Below are 11,586 nucleotides of genomic sequence, written 5' to 3' on the forward strand. Positions count from 1 at the left end.
GTCTATTTTTAAAACCCTCCCTAGACCAGCTGCTTCTCTACCTATCTCTTCACCTTTTACTTTCTACGTATACTTCAAGTACCATTTTCCTAAGCCAGATTCCTTTACTTTTTTATGTCCAATTCTCTTCTTGATTCCTTAATTCCCACCCGTTTACTGAATCAACAGTTTCCAATTACTGCCATCTTACCAAATCCAGTGGTCAGTTCTCATTCTTTTTTTTAAAATCAATCTCTCACACCAACATAACACATAGTTGGTAAAGCTTTCTATTCTGAATTGTTCTTTATTAGGCTTGAAATACTCTTCTCTCTTGAGAACATAACTCCTAGCTTACTGGCTACACTTCTTATTCTTGACTTCTAAGTACTAAAATGCTCCAAAGAAAACAGTGCATAGCACATAGTAGGTGTTTAATAATTTGGAGGGATAAATGAATTAAGGAATTTTGATATTAGTCAATTATCATTCACATGAATTGGGAACTTTTATTATGTTTCTGATTGCTAGTAAGTTTGTCAGAATGTACTTTACCTACTGAGGGAAAGGTGTCATGTATACCTTTAAATTATAGTATCTTTAAAGCATCAGCCACATTATAATCAGTAATTTGCTTATTGATCTTCCTTAGCACATATGAAGCTCTTTTCTGTCTCATTTTTTCATACGTCTGTGCCTTTTAGCTAGTATAAGGCCTGGATGAATAAATTAGTGAATGAATGAATAGCTATCACCCAGTTGATTTATGTTGAGTTTTAAGATAATCAAATAACTTGTGCCATTTTTACATCAACTGTTGTTGAGCCATAACTTCTAGATGCATTGTTTGAGTCATATAAACCTAAGTATAAAAGTTTATATGTTTGTTGATATTCAATTTTATCTGAAAAATTTTAGTTACTTTTCTAGCTAGAACCTTTTCAGACTCTCAGTTAATTGTTGCAAGCCATCAGTTATCTAATATTCGATTCATCTGAACATGTGATATGTATGCTTTCTTTGTCATTAGCCAAATAACTTTGGAAAAAATGTTGACCAGAGAAAAGTCAAGGACAACGTGTCTTGAGTATTCTCTTAGAAATCTCCCTTTTTGTGAAAAATGAGACATGAATCAATCCCAATTGGCCAATTTAGAATAAATATCCTGTGTGGAATTTTTGAGCCATTTATACCGTATTCACTTTTACACCACAACCTTAAATAAAGCATGTCTGAAACTAAGCCCATCGCCTTCCTCCATTTTTATTTTTTATGCAGTATTTTTATACAGTGTTTCATTCATTGTGACAGGAAAAATTATGACTACGTGTAACAAAATATTGATTAGCATTATGGAGAATGACCCAAATCATCATGAACTCCTATTGGCCTATGATTATAGGGCTCATTTAGTAGCCTTCATGTCAGTAAGATTCCAGGTTCTTCTCACCCTTCTGCTCAGTTGTTATGATCATATTGCCTCTTTTTCTTCATCCAAGTCATTGCACATGGCTGTAAGAACGGCTCTAAGAATCAGGTTTCAGGGTTATTTTCCATTTAAGATTTAGAACATAAGAACAAAACATCTTTACTTTTACCGCAGAAAACTACACTGTCCCCTATTACATTGCTGCAAATATCTTCTTGGACATAACTAGCTCATACAGCCTCCTCTAGTTTCAAAGGAGCCTGGACGTATCTGCAAAAGGATTGGAATGGTTTTGACTGCCCTTTCGTCTCTGGGCTGGACACAGTGCAATCCCAAACAAATAAGGACCGTTTTAGCAAGGCTGCTAGCATGAGCAGCTAGCAATGCCTGCCACTCCTTCCCTCCTTTTCTCGCCTTCCTAGAGATACTTTCTTAATTGAGAAAGGCACAGGACTCACACTGGGATGGGAAATACTTTCTATCTATGTTCTGAACACCAGTTTCTCCTGCCACCAATCCATCCCCCCCCCTTATTTGCATCATACTTGCCTCTTTTTTTTTTTTTTTTTTTTGCATTTATCCCAACAGGATTACTGTTATGTGTCAACAAATACATCTTATTTAGTTTTATCCTTCTTCTTCCTTAGCATCTGGCATATAAAGGATGATCAATAAACACCTCCAGCAACAAATGAGTCAATGGTTGCCTGCTTGTCAGACACCATTCTAAAATGTAACGTTTATCACAGCACTTACATATTCAGATCCACCAGTACCCCCTTTTCTCTGTTGTGAGAAAGGCAAATGTTTTGGCCTGCCTTTCAGGGCATCTAGAACACAGATCTATTCTCCTTCGATTCTCATTACCCTTCAGTTTACCTCCTGAGATTTAGCCCCATTAGTTTTCCCATCGTCCCATATAAACCTCTCTAGCTGTATTTCGTATGTGAAAGTGGTTTACATATTGTAAAATGACAGTGGAGTGGCTATTTGGAGCACCTTCACCTCCATGTGCGTACTTATGCATGTGCCATATGAAAATTCCTTTCTTTTCCTCTTCTCTTTTCCAAAATCTTTGTCTCTTGGCCCCTCCTACTGCTGAGTCCCTCAGCGACACCCCCACACCCTCACGGCACTCATCTCCACTACTAGAGGCTAATGTTTTTAACATCTGGAACTCGCTACTCAAGAACTTTGGTTTTTTTCGGTCTCAGACAGCAATTCCAACTGTGCAGGGGCCACCAGCAGAGTCAAAGAGTTAATACTTTTTGGGGGTAGCCCATAGCTAATAGCAGATGAGGATTTTAGGAATAAATATTTCAACTTCTTTATCCTTCACTTTGGGTAACCGTGCGTCACGCCATACATGGTTTGTCACAATTCCCATTAGGATTAAGCCCCAGCTATCCATGGCGGGAACTTTCTATTCTGCCACTATAGAGTGGTTTATCACCTTTTTTTTTTGTTTGTTTGTTTTTACTTTACCTGACTCTCTTCCTTTCTCTGTTTCACTTTCCCATTTCTCTGTAAACCTGCTGAAGTCAACTCCTTGTCTCAGTACCTGCTTCCAAGGGAACCCAGATTAATCTACCGGATTAACACCTCCTAATACCCAGACTGACACGCCTCCCTTCGGTTACCTCATTCTTGTGACTTTCACTGATTTTTAGGCTAGTGTTCATTTCCTCTTCCACTCATTGTTGATAGTCACTTATTTTTTTCCTTCCAAATATTTTAGCACATGATTACATTTTTAAATGTTTATTATTTATTTATTTATTTATTTATTTTTTGAGAGAGAGAGACAGAGACAGAGAGACACAGAGAGCATAAGCGGGGGAGGGGCAGAGAAAGAGGGAGACGCAGAATCTGAAGCAGGCTTCAGGCTCTGAGCTGTCAGCACAGGGCCCCAAGAGGGGCTCAAACTCATGAACCATGAGATCATGACGTGAAGTGAAGTCAGAAGTGTAACCGATTGAGCCACCCAGGTGCCCCACCTGATTACATTTTTATACAAGATTTTCAAATGTTACTTATACCACTGTTTATTCTCAAAACTATTCTAAGCTTCACACGGGAAACTTGTCTATGCCTTATGGAAATTCTCTATAACCTCAAACTAACTGTCATAGACCTGGTCACCATAAAAAGATACCACAAGCACTCTCTGTTTGGTTAACTGGCTGTTACGAGTTCATGAGATGACATGCACTTCTGATAATTCAATGAAAGCTGGAAACCCAGGCTTTCATATGAAATTTGTTTCTGATGTTGTAGCTCTTTGATGTTTTCAAATTATACCTGAGTTTGGATGCTAACTTTGGCAACTAATTATTTACTGATGGCTTTAGATATGTCATTTAACTTCTCTGAGCCTTGGTTTCTGCAGTGGGTAAATGGAGCTAATCACCTGTACCTCATAGAATGATCGTGCCAACTGAGGGAAAATATTAAGTATGTCATATATTAAAAGTCAAAAAGGATAGATGTGGTAGTTGATGGGAAGATAGACCAGAGTAGTATCCAACTTGGGTGGGGCAAACAAGGCAGTCAGTGTGATCACCAGTAGGACAGATATATGCCATCAATGAAGTCATTGAGACGATCCCACTAAGGGTGGAGTCCTTTACGTCTAAAATTTCTTTTTAAGGTTGGTAATCAAGGAAGAATTGTTTTCCTGAGAGGAGTTTCACAAGGCAGCCCACTAAAGAAGTTTAGTTTAGAGGTACAGAGGGCAGAAGAAACAGAGCAAGAAGAGCCAGAGCGGGAAAGAAGAGATTGTGATGAAAATAACAAGTTCTCAATCTGTCCTGATCAGTCTCTGTCTGGGTAAAGCATCTAAAAGACCCCCTAGCTAACTGGGAAAATCTAGTGATAAGAAGACAAAAATCTAGACAAGGAACATAACCAGCATTAAGGCCAAGACCCTGCTTCTGGTTATCTGTTTCTAGAGTGAGGAGAAATGGGTACATAAACAATACTACTCATCTGAAAGATGTGTGAATTATTATATTCATGTCACATGAACTTTTGGAAAGAATCCACCCCCAGGCTATTTCACTTATCTCTTTTGCCCAATATTGTTTACTTTTTTATTTCACAACATTTATGATAAACATTTCAAGGAAAACATAACTGGCTTCATTATTCAGAATTTATGGCCTCAAAGGAACTTCTGATCATTTTCTTGGTCCTTGACTTAACACTGTAAGGTCGCTGTCAAGAGAGTTTCTATTGTCACCTAGGGAGACATAGCCTTTCTTTGGAAAATCTGTGGGGACTATCTCTTTTACTACTTTTCTACAATTATTATGAGAAATCCCTAGTGTTTCATTGAGGCTAAGCAGAAAAATTATGTTATGCCAAATATGGAAATGTGGTAAGTATATTCTGATGATGTTGGCACACACTGATCAATGAATATCAGTTCCAACTAATTTGCTATTTGAAATCAATAGAAAATTTAATGAACACTTATGGTTAAAATCCTTTTCTAAAAATAGTTATCTTGAAAACCACCTTCTAACTGAGTACTATTTGTGAATTATCACAATGCTTTCTGTCAATTTGTTGTTCAGACAAATTTATTTGGGTAATTCTCTACAAAGAGACATCTGCTTTCTCTGTATTCTGTTGAAGCTAAATTCTGATGACCTTCAGGGCCAATAAGTTTCTGATATATGGTGGCTGAGATGGGAGTGGACTCTAATTGCATGTCTAGAGAGGGACTGCTGGATTACATTAGTGAATATATCAGTATTTTATGGAAATTCAAGAGTATCCAAATGACTTAGCTCACAGAATAACAAAAACAAATCTTTTATTTGAAAATCGCCCTGGTCATTTGGGTTAATTGAGTCAGTTGACGCTCAAGCTCTCTGAAACAAACTGTTAGAAAACATTTTGCAAAAGACCCAGGAGTGCAGTAGAATGTTAACTTACACTTCAACTCCGACATATCAAAGGAGAAATACATATTTCAAGTGAAGGACCTCTGAACTATTTAAAATTGATGCTTTCTCTTACTTAGTCAGATATTTCTTGTGCCCAGTTATTTACTGGATACACTATATGTGACATATATAGAAGGGTTTGGTCTAAAAATACTCAGAGCCTATTATTTCTGGAGGCAGAAATATATAATAATTGTAATACTGTGTGATAGGAGTAATCAACTCTAGGGTGTGGGGGAGGTGAATGTATCAGTCAAGGTGACACTTGGGCTGTGTCATGAAGGATGATTTGGAGTCCTATTGGTCAAAAAGATGACATAAAGGACAACCCAGACAGAAGGCACAGAAAGTAAGGATGAGAGTAGTGCTCAAAAATTTCTTTTGAAAGGAAACAGTATTTTTAAAAAATATTTATTTATTTTTGGGAGACAGAGAGACAGAGTGCAAGCAGGGGAGGGGCAGAGAGAGAGGGAGACACAGAATCTGAAGCACACTCCAGGCTCCGAGCTGTCAGCACAGAGACTGACACAGGGCTCGAACCCACAAGGCAAGGGATCATGACCTGGGCCGAGGTCGGATGCTTAACCAACTGAGCCACCCAGGCACCCCAGAAACAGACAGTATTTTAAGCTTTGTGTGCCATACTGTATCTGTTGCAACAATTCAAATCTTCTACTATAGCATTAAAGCAGCTATAGATAATTCAAAGGAGTGTGGTTGTGTTCACTAAGACTATGTGTTAAAAAATAGACAATGGGCTGAATATGGCTCATGGTGTAGCTCACCAATCACTGTCATAGTGGATTTTTTCCTAGAATATACCTCAACAATTCTTTTAGTAGTCTCAACCTTTCAATGTCAAGCTGGACTACAGAAAACTTCACAACAGGCTGTGGCAATTAGTGCCTGGTCCATTCAGGTCCCCACCTGTTATCCCCATCAGAGTTCCTGCCACCTCAAGGGCACTAGATTTGTCCACATTCAGAGCTCCACATTTCCTTTAGGACCGTGGAGATCTCATAACTCCTAAAGGGTCATACCTCTCTCCTAGTCATAAAGTATCCTGCCTCCCTTATGTGCCATCTCAGATGTTCCAGTTTAATTAACTGATGACTGGAGATTTTGTGAACCAAAGGCCTTTTAGGATTTGTCTTCCTAGCCCAACAACTCCTGTTCATCCTCAGACAACATCCCTTTTATAGTCCTTGGGCCAGATTTCTATTTTTCATGTTCTTGGCATGCCTAAAGAGTATTTGCCTTCAGTAATGAGCTGAAAATCCTCTTTATCATGAAGGTTATCTTTGACCCCAGTTAAATTTGTCTCCTGGGTTTTCCTTCCTCATAACATATTATGCATTTCTCTTCATAATCATGATCTATTACTTTTTATTAGATATTTATATTTATTGGCTTGCAATATTTCTTGTGCTCTTTTATAAATCAGTGAGGGCACAGATCTTCTCCATTTTATTCCAAGTTGCCAACCCAATGAACATTTACAGATGCTTTGAATAGGATGTGATGAATCTGAGGAGATGCTGACTTAAAAGAAAGAACAAACTATAATTATTTTAGCTCTAACTTTTTAGTGATTAAAGCCCAGTCAATGTAGAATGCTGGATAAAATGAGTAGAAAATATGTAAAAAAAAAAAAAAAAAAAAAGAAAAAAAAAAAAAGACTATGGACAAAACATGGAAAGCCCACAACATTAGAGAAGAAACTGAGAATGATAGGTCAGGGAAACAAGTCCAAGAACAACAGAGGAGAGTAGCACATTCAGCTGACGAAGGAAAACATATTAAGGAAAAGCGAGCAAGTGACACAGCCAAAGGCATCAAAAAAGTCTAGTTGGTGTGGACAATCATTAATCTTTGTCCTATCTATCATCTATCTATCTGTCTATATATCTATCTAATTAGAGAAGAAGAAACAGTTCTCTTTCTAAAGTGAACTGATATTGAACTTGCATATACATGTGGAATGACTCTTGGTTTCCACAGTCACCCTCTTTTAAGGGCATCATTATGAACTAATATTGATGATAATGTTAGGGAGGTATGCTTCCCAAGCATTCTTTTTTATCCATTTTTTATATGTTATATCTTCTTTGTGAAAGTGAGGCTTCTCTTTCAAAATATCAGTTTCTCCTAATAATATGGGCATAAAAGTCCATTATTTCTTTCACTTATATCTAGCACTAGTGCCCGGCATGTAGCTCTTTATTTACTAAGGATATAAGAAATTCACAAAAGGATGTGGCTCCTGCCCTCATGAAACTTACGTTCTAGTGGATATGAGATGAAAACAAAACAAAACAAAACAAAACTACAAAATGGACTTTTTACATTCAATTACAGTAAATGCTATGAAAAAGAGATATAATTTAAGGAAGTGCCTAACAAGAAGATTGGGACTTGGAGAAATGAAAAAATAGGACCATGCTAGGTAACAGGGGTGAGAATAAGTTGAAAATTATGCTTGCTAGATGAAACAAGCAAGCAATTATGCTTGCTTTTCCAACAAGGAAAAGCACATTCAAGGAACTACCAAAAGACTGATACAAATAGAATAAAGAAACTGAGGGGGAGAGTGGTATGAAATTAAGCTAATCTGATAGGCAGGGGCCAGATCACACACAATAGATTGTGACCATGTCTGTCTCGTATGGAGAAGTAATTAAGCTATGAGAACAGAGGCAGGGAAAGCCACCTGGATACTACTGAAATACTCTAGGTGAAAAACAATGCTGCCTGGTGCTTGTAGTGAGGATGGACTGATATGGGTAGATTAATATGTGTCAGAAGGAAAAGTTAAAGTGCCTGATATTGTTTTTGGATCAGTGACATAATACCTGTATTCAGTGATTGCTCTGGCACAGAGTAAGTCCTCGATAAAGGTTAACAAAATTGTAATTATTGTAATCAATGCAGGATCCTGAAGCTTATTGACCTACGGAATATGAAATAGTTCTTGAAATTTGCTGCCAGGTGAATAATCATCTCCTGATATCGGGAGACTTGACCCACTAGATGGTTTCTGGGCATCCTTCAAACCAATTTTGAATGACATTCTTTGCAGGGTCACCCTTTTTTCCTGCGGAAATTGCACTCTGCCTCTGCAATGGTGTAACCTTTCACAATTGGAGCAGGGGTTGCTGTTCTATGCTGATCCACAGATAAAAATGTAGGATGCATTTCCTGGGTTCAGCTGCCCCTGTTGCTAAGGGCCCAATGACTCTGTCTTCAATAACATATTTTTACTAGAAGCTTCCTCTTTAATTCCTTTGATATGTAGTGCTGAAATCTCATCGAGGGTCAAATTTCATTCAGGCAAAAGTCCCTTTGGAAAACTTCACTTTGAGTTCCATATTCTAGCTACACCATCAGTAAGTTAACTATGAACGTGCTCTAAACAATGGTGTATTGACAGCATAGCTTTGAAAAATGATTAGCAACAACCACAATAGAATTTGAATTAATTAACTGGGGAATTTACAATTTTTAATAATGACTCTTGCCCATGGCAATTCAATAATTTCTTTATATCTTGCAGTTTTACATCAGGCTGAGCTTGTGAGAAATCTTAGGAAGGCCTTACAAATGAAGGCTTAAAGTGAGTGCTCACCTATTAAGGCCCTGATTTGTATACTGGAGGGAATATTGCTGGATGGACAGAAAAAGTCTGGATTGACTGAAAGATCAAGAGAAACTGAAAGTCTTCAGTGGATGGCTTCTGAGCTGATAACATTTAGCCCGAATTAGCCTTATTTAAATCTATGTATATATAAATCCTGGGAAATAAGCTTGTAGACCTTAAAATACCACACACAATCATTTCAACTATTTGGATTTTTCAAATTCCAAGGTGGTATTGGAGAGTGAATTTTTGATCTTTTACTACAATGTTTGCTCTTTAATGAGATTTCATTTTATCATTGTCAATAGTTCAGAATAAGCCAATCTTCTTTTTTAAGTTTTTTTTAATGTTTATATTTGAGAGGATGGGGGAGGAACAGAGAGAGATGGAGACAGAATCCAAAGCAGGCTCCAGGCTCTGAGCTGTCAGCACAGAGTCCAATACAGGGCTCGAACTCACGATCTGTGAGATCATGACCTGAGCCGAAGTCGGATGTTTAACTGAGTAAATAGAAACCCCAGAACAAGTCAGTCTTATAAATGCCAAATAACAAGAGTTGTTCTCTGAGTGTGATCAAGCGGTTGGGGGATGAGCATCCCTTCCATGAACAGTTCTTTAATGAAGTCAAAGTGACTCAAGTAGGCAAAATCCTAAATTACTGTGATTGAATGCAATAAAACTACTAGGAGGAATTAAATTAATATGGCATATGTTCCCTCATTCAAAATAATCATTGAGCTTCCTCAATGTTCCAAGAACTATTCTAGACACAACAGATGCAGCAGTAAATAAAACAGAAAAAATCCTTATCCTTTGGATCTTACTTTCTAGTGATGACAGACCGACAACAAATAAATGTATATATAAAGAGCGTTGTCAGGGAAGACCTCACTGAGAAGGTTACACATGAACAGAGATTAAAAGAAGGATCAGCCATGTGGCTATATAAATACCCGAGGGATATGAAAAAAGAAAATTGCAAACATTAAAACTTTGAGGAATAGCCAGGAGGTGAGCGTAGCTGAAACCTAGTGGAAAAATGGGAAGTTAGCAGAAGAGGAGATCATGAGATGAGAGAAGTAACCAGAGTTTTCATTAAGTAACTATTTGAAGACCACCATAAGAATATTTCCTTTTACAGAAAATGAAATGGGCACTGCAACAGATTAAGAATCATCTCCAAATCTTTGATGTGCCCTCCACGGAGGTAGAGAGTAGGTCCCTTCCTTTGAAACTGGGTGGGATTTATAACTGCTTTGACTAACAGAACACAACAAAAGTGGCTCTATGCCAGTTTCTGGGCTCAGGTTTTTACAGACTGGCAGCCTCTGCTTCCTGTTATTTGGAATACTAATTCTTGGAGGGCATCATACTCTGAGAAGCCCAACCCATGTGGAGAAACCATGACAGGCAATCTGATTGACAGCTAGCTGAGCTCCCAGTCAACTGCCAGCATCTACTGCCAGCCAGGTGAATGAGTTACCTTGAACATCCAGCCCATCAAGCTTTCAGATGACTTCATCCCCAGTCACTATCTGTTAGCATTCAGCACTTGCATAAAAAACCCAATCAGAGCCACTCAGCTAAGACCAGTCAACACAGAGATTCAGGAGAGATAATAAAAAAAAATTGTTAAAAACCATGATACTTTAATTTGTTATGCAGTAATAGATAGCCATAACAGTATTTATTACAGGTTTATTATTGGAGTCATGATCTGTGTTAAATTTTAAGAGGGTCACTCTTCTTGCTGTATTAAGAATATAGGGCAGATAAAAGTAAAACTAGATGAATTAGTTAGGAGGCTGGATAAATAATCCTGACATAAGAGTAAAGCACGTGGACCAGGGAAGTTAAACATGAAAGTGAAAAGAAGGAGTCATATTCTGGATATGTTTCTAAGGTAGCGATAACACATTTTGTTAATGGATTAACTGTGCAGTGCAAGATAAATAGAGCAGTCAAGAATGATTCCAAAATTTTTGTTCAGGAAACTAAACAAGCAGATTTGGCAGTGAGCAGAAGTGACAGAAATTAAGACTTCAGTTTGTGGGATGTTAAGTTTGAAATGCCAATTAGACACATATATAGACATATCCAGTGGGCAGTTCTGTGTATGAGTCTGGAGTTAGGTAAGATTGTCATTCCAGAGACAGACATTTGAGCACTCACTTCGGCAGTACATACACTAAAACTGGAACGAAATAGAGAAGATTAGTATGTCCCCTTTTTAAGGATGACAGAGACTGATATTTGATAGTCATCAGTGACTACCAAGAAAGAGTCCTAGAGATTATGCCCTGGGACACTCCTACTTTAAGCGACTGGAAGGAAGAGAATAAACCAGGAAAGAAGATTGAGGAAGAAAGGCCCATGAAATAGAAGTGACGTGATGAGAGTCAGGGCAAAGGAAGAAAGTAAATAAAGATGAAGGATGGGGTGACAGTCAAGTGATGCTGGCAGGTCAAGCCAGAGGAGGACTAAATTGATCAGTGGACTTCACAACATGAAAGTCATAGTGACCTCTACAAAGTAGCTCCAAGGAGTGGTAGAGGCAAAAACCTCTTTGGACTTGGTTCAAAGGAAAA

At 38.0% G+C, this 11,586-nt stretch overlaps 1 non-coding gene across 1 annotated transcript; it reads left to right on the forward strand.

Annotated features, from left to right (window-relative positions):
* Positions 1 to 11,162: 11,162 nt before the first annotated feature.
* Positions 11,163 to 11,271, forward strand: LOC122218815. Its single transcript, XR_006202133.1, has one exon. It is a non-coding gene; the product is annotated as a U6 spliceosomal RNA (small nuclear RNA).
* Positions 11,272 to 11,586: the final 315 nt, after the last annotated feature.

This window comes from Panthera leo, chromosome B1 (genome assembly GCF_018350215.1).
Source record: "Panthera leo isolate Ple1 chromosome B1, P.leo_Ple1_pat1.1, whole genome shotgun sequence".
NCBI lineage: Eukaryota > Metazoa > Chordata > Mammalia > Carnivora > Felidae > Panthera > Panthera leo.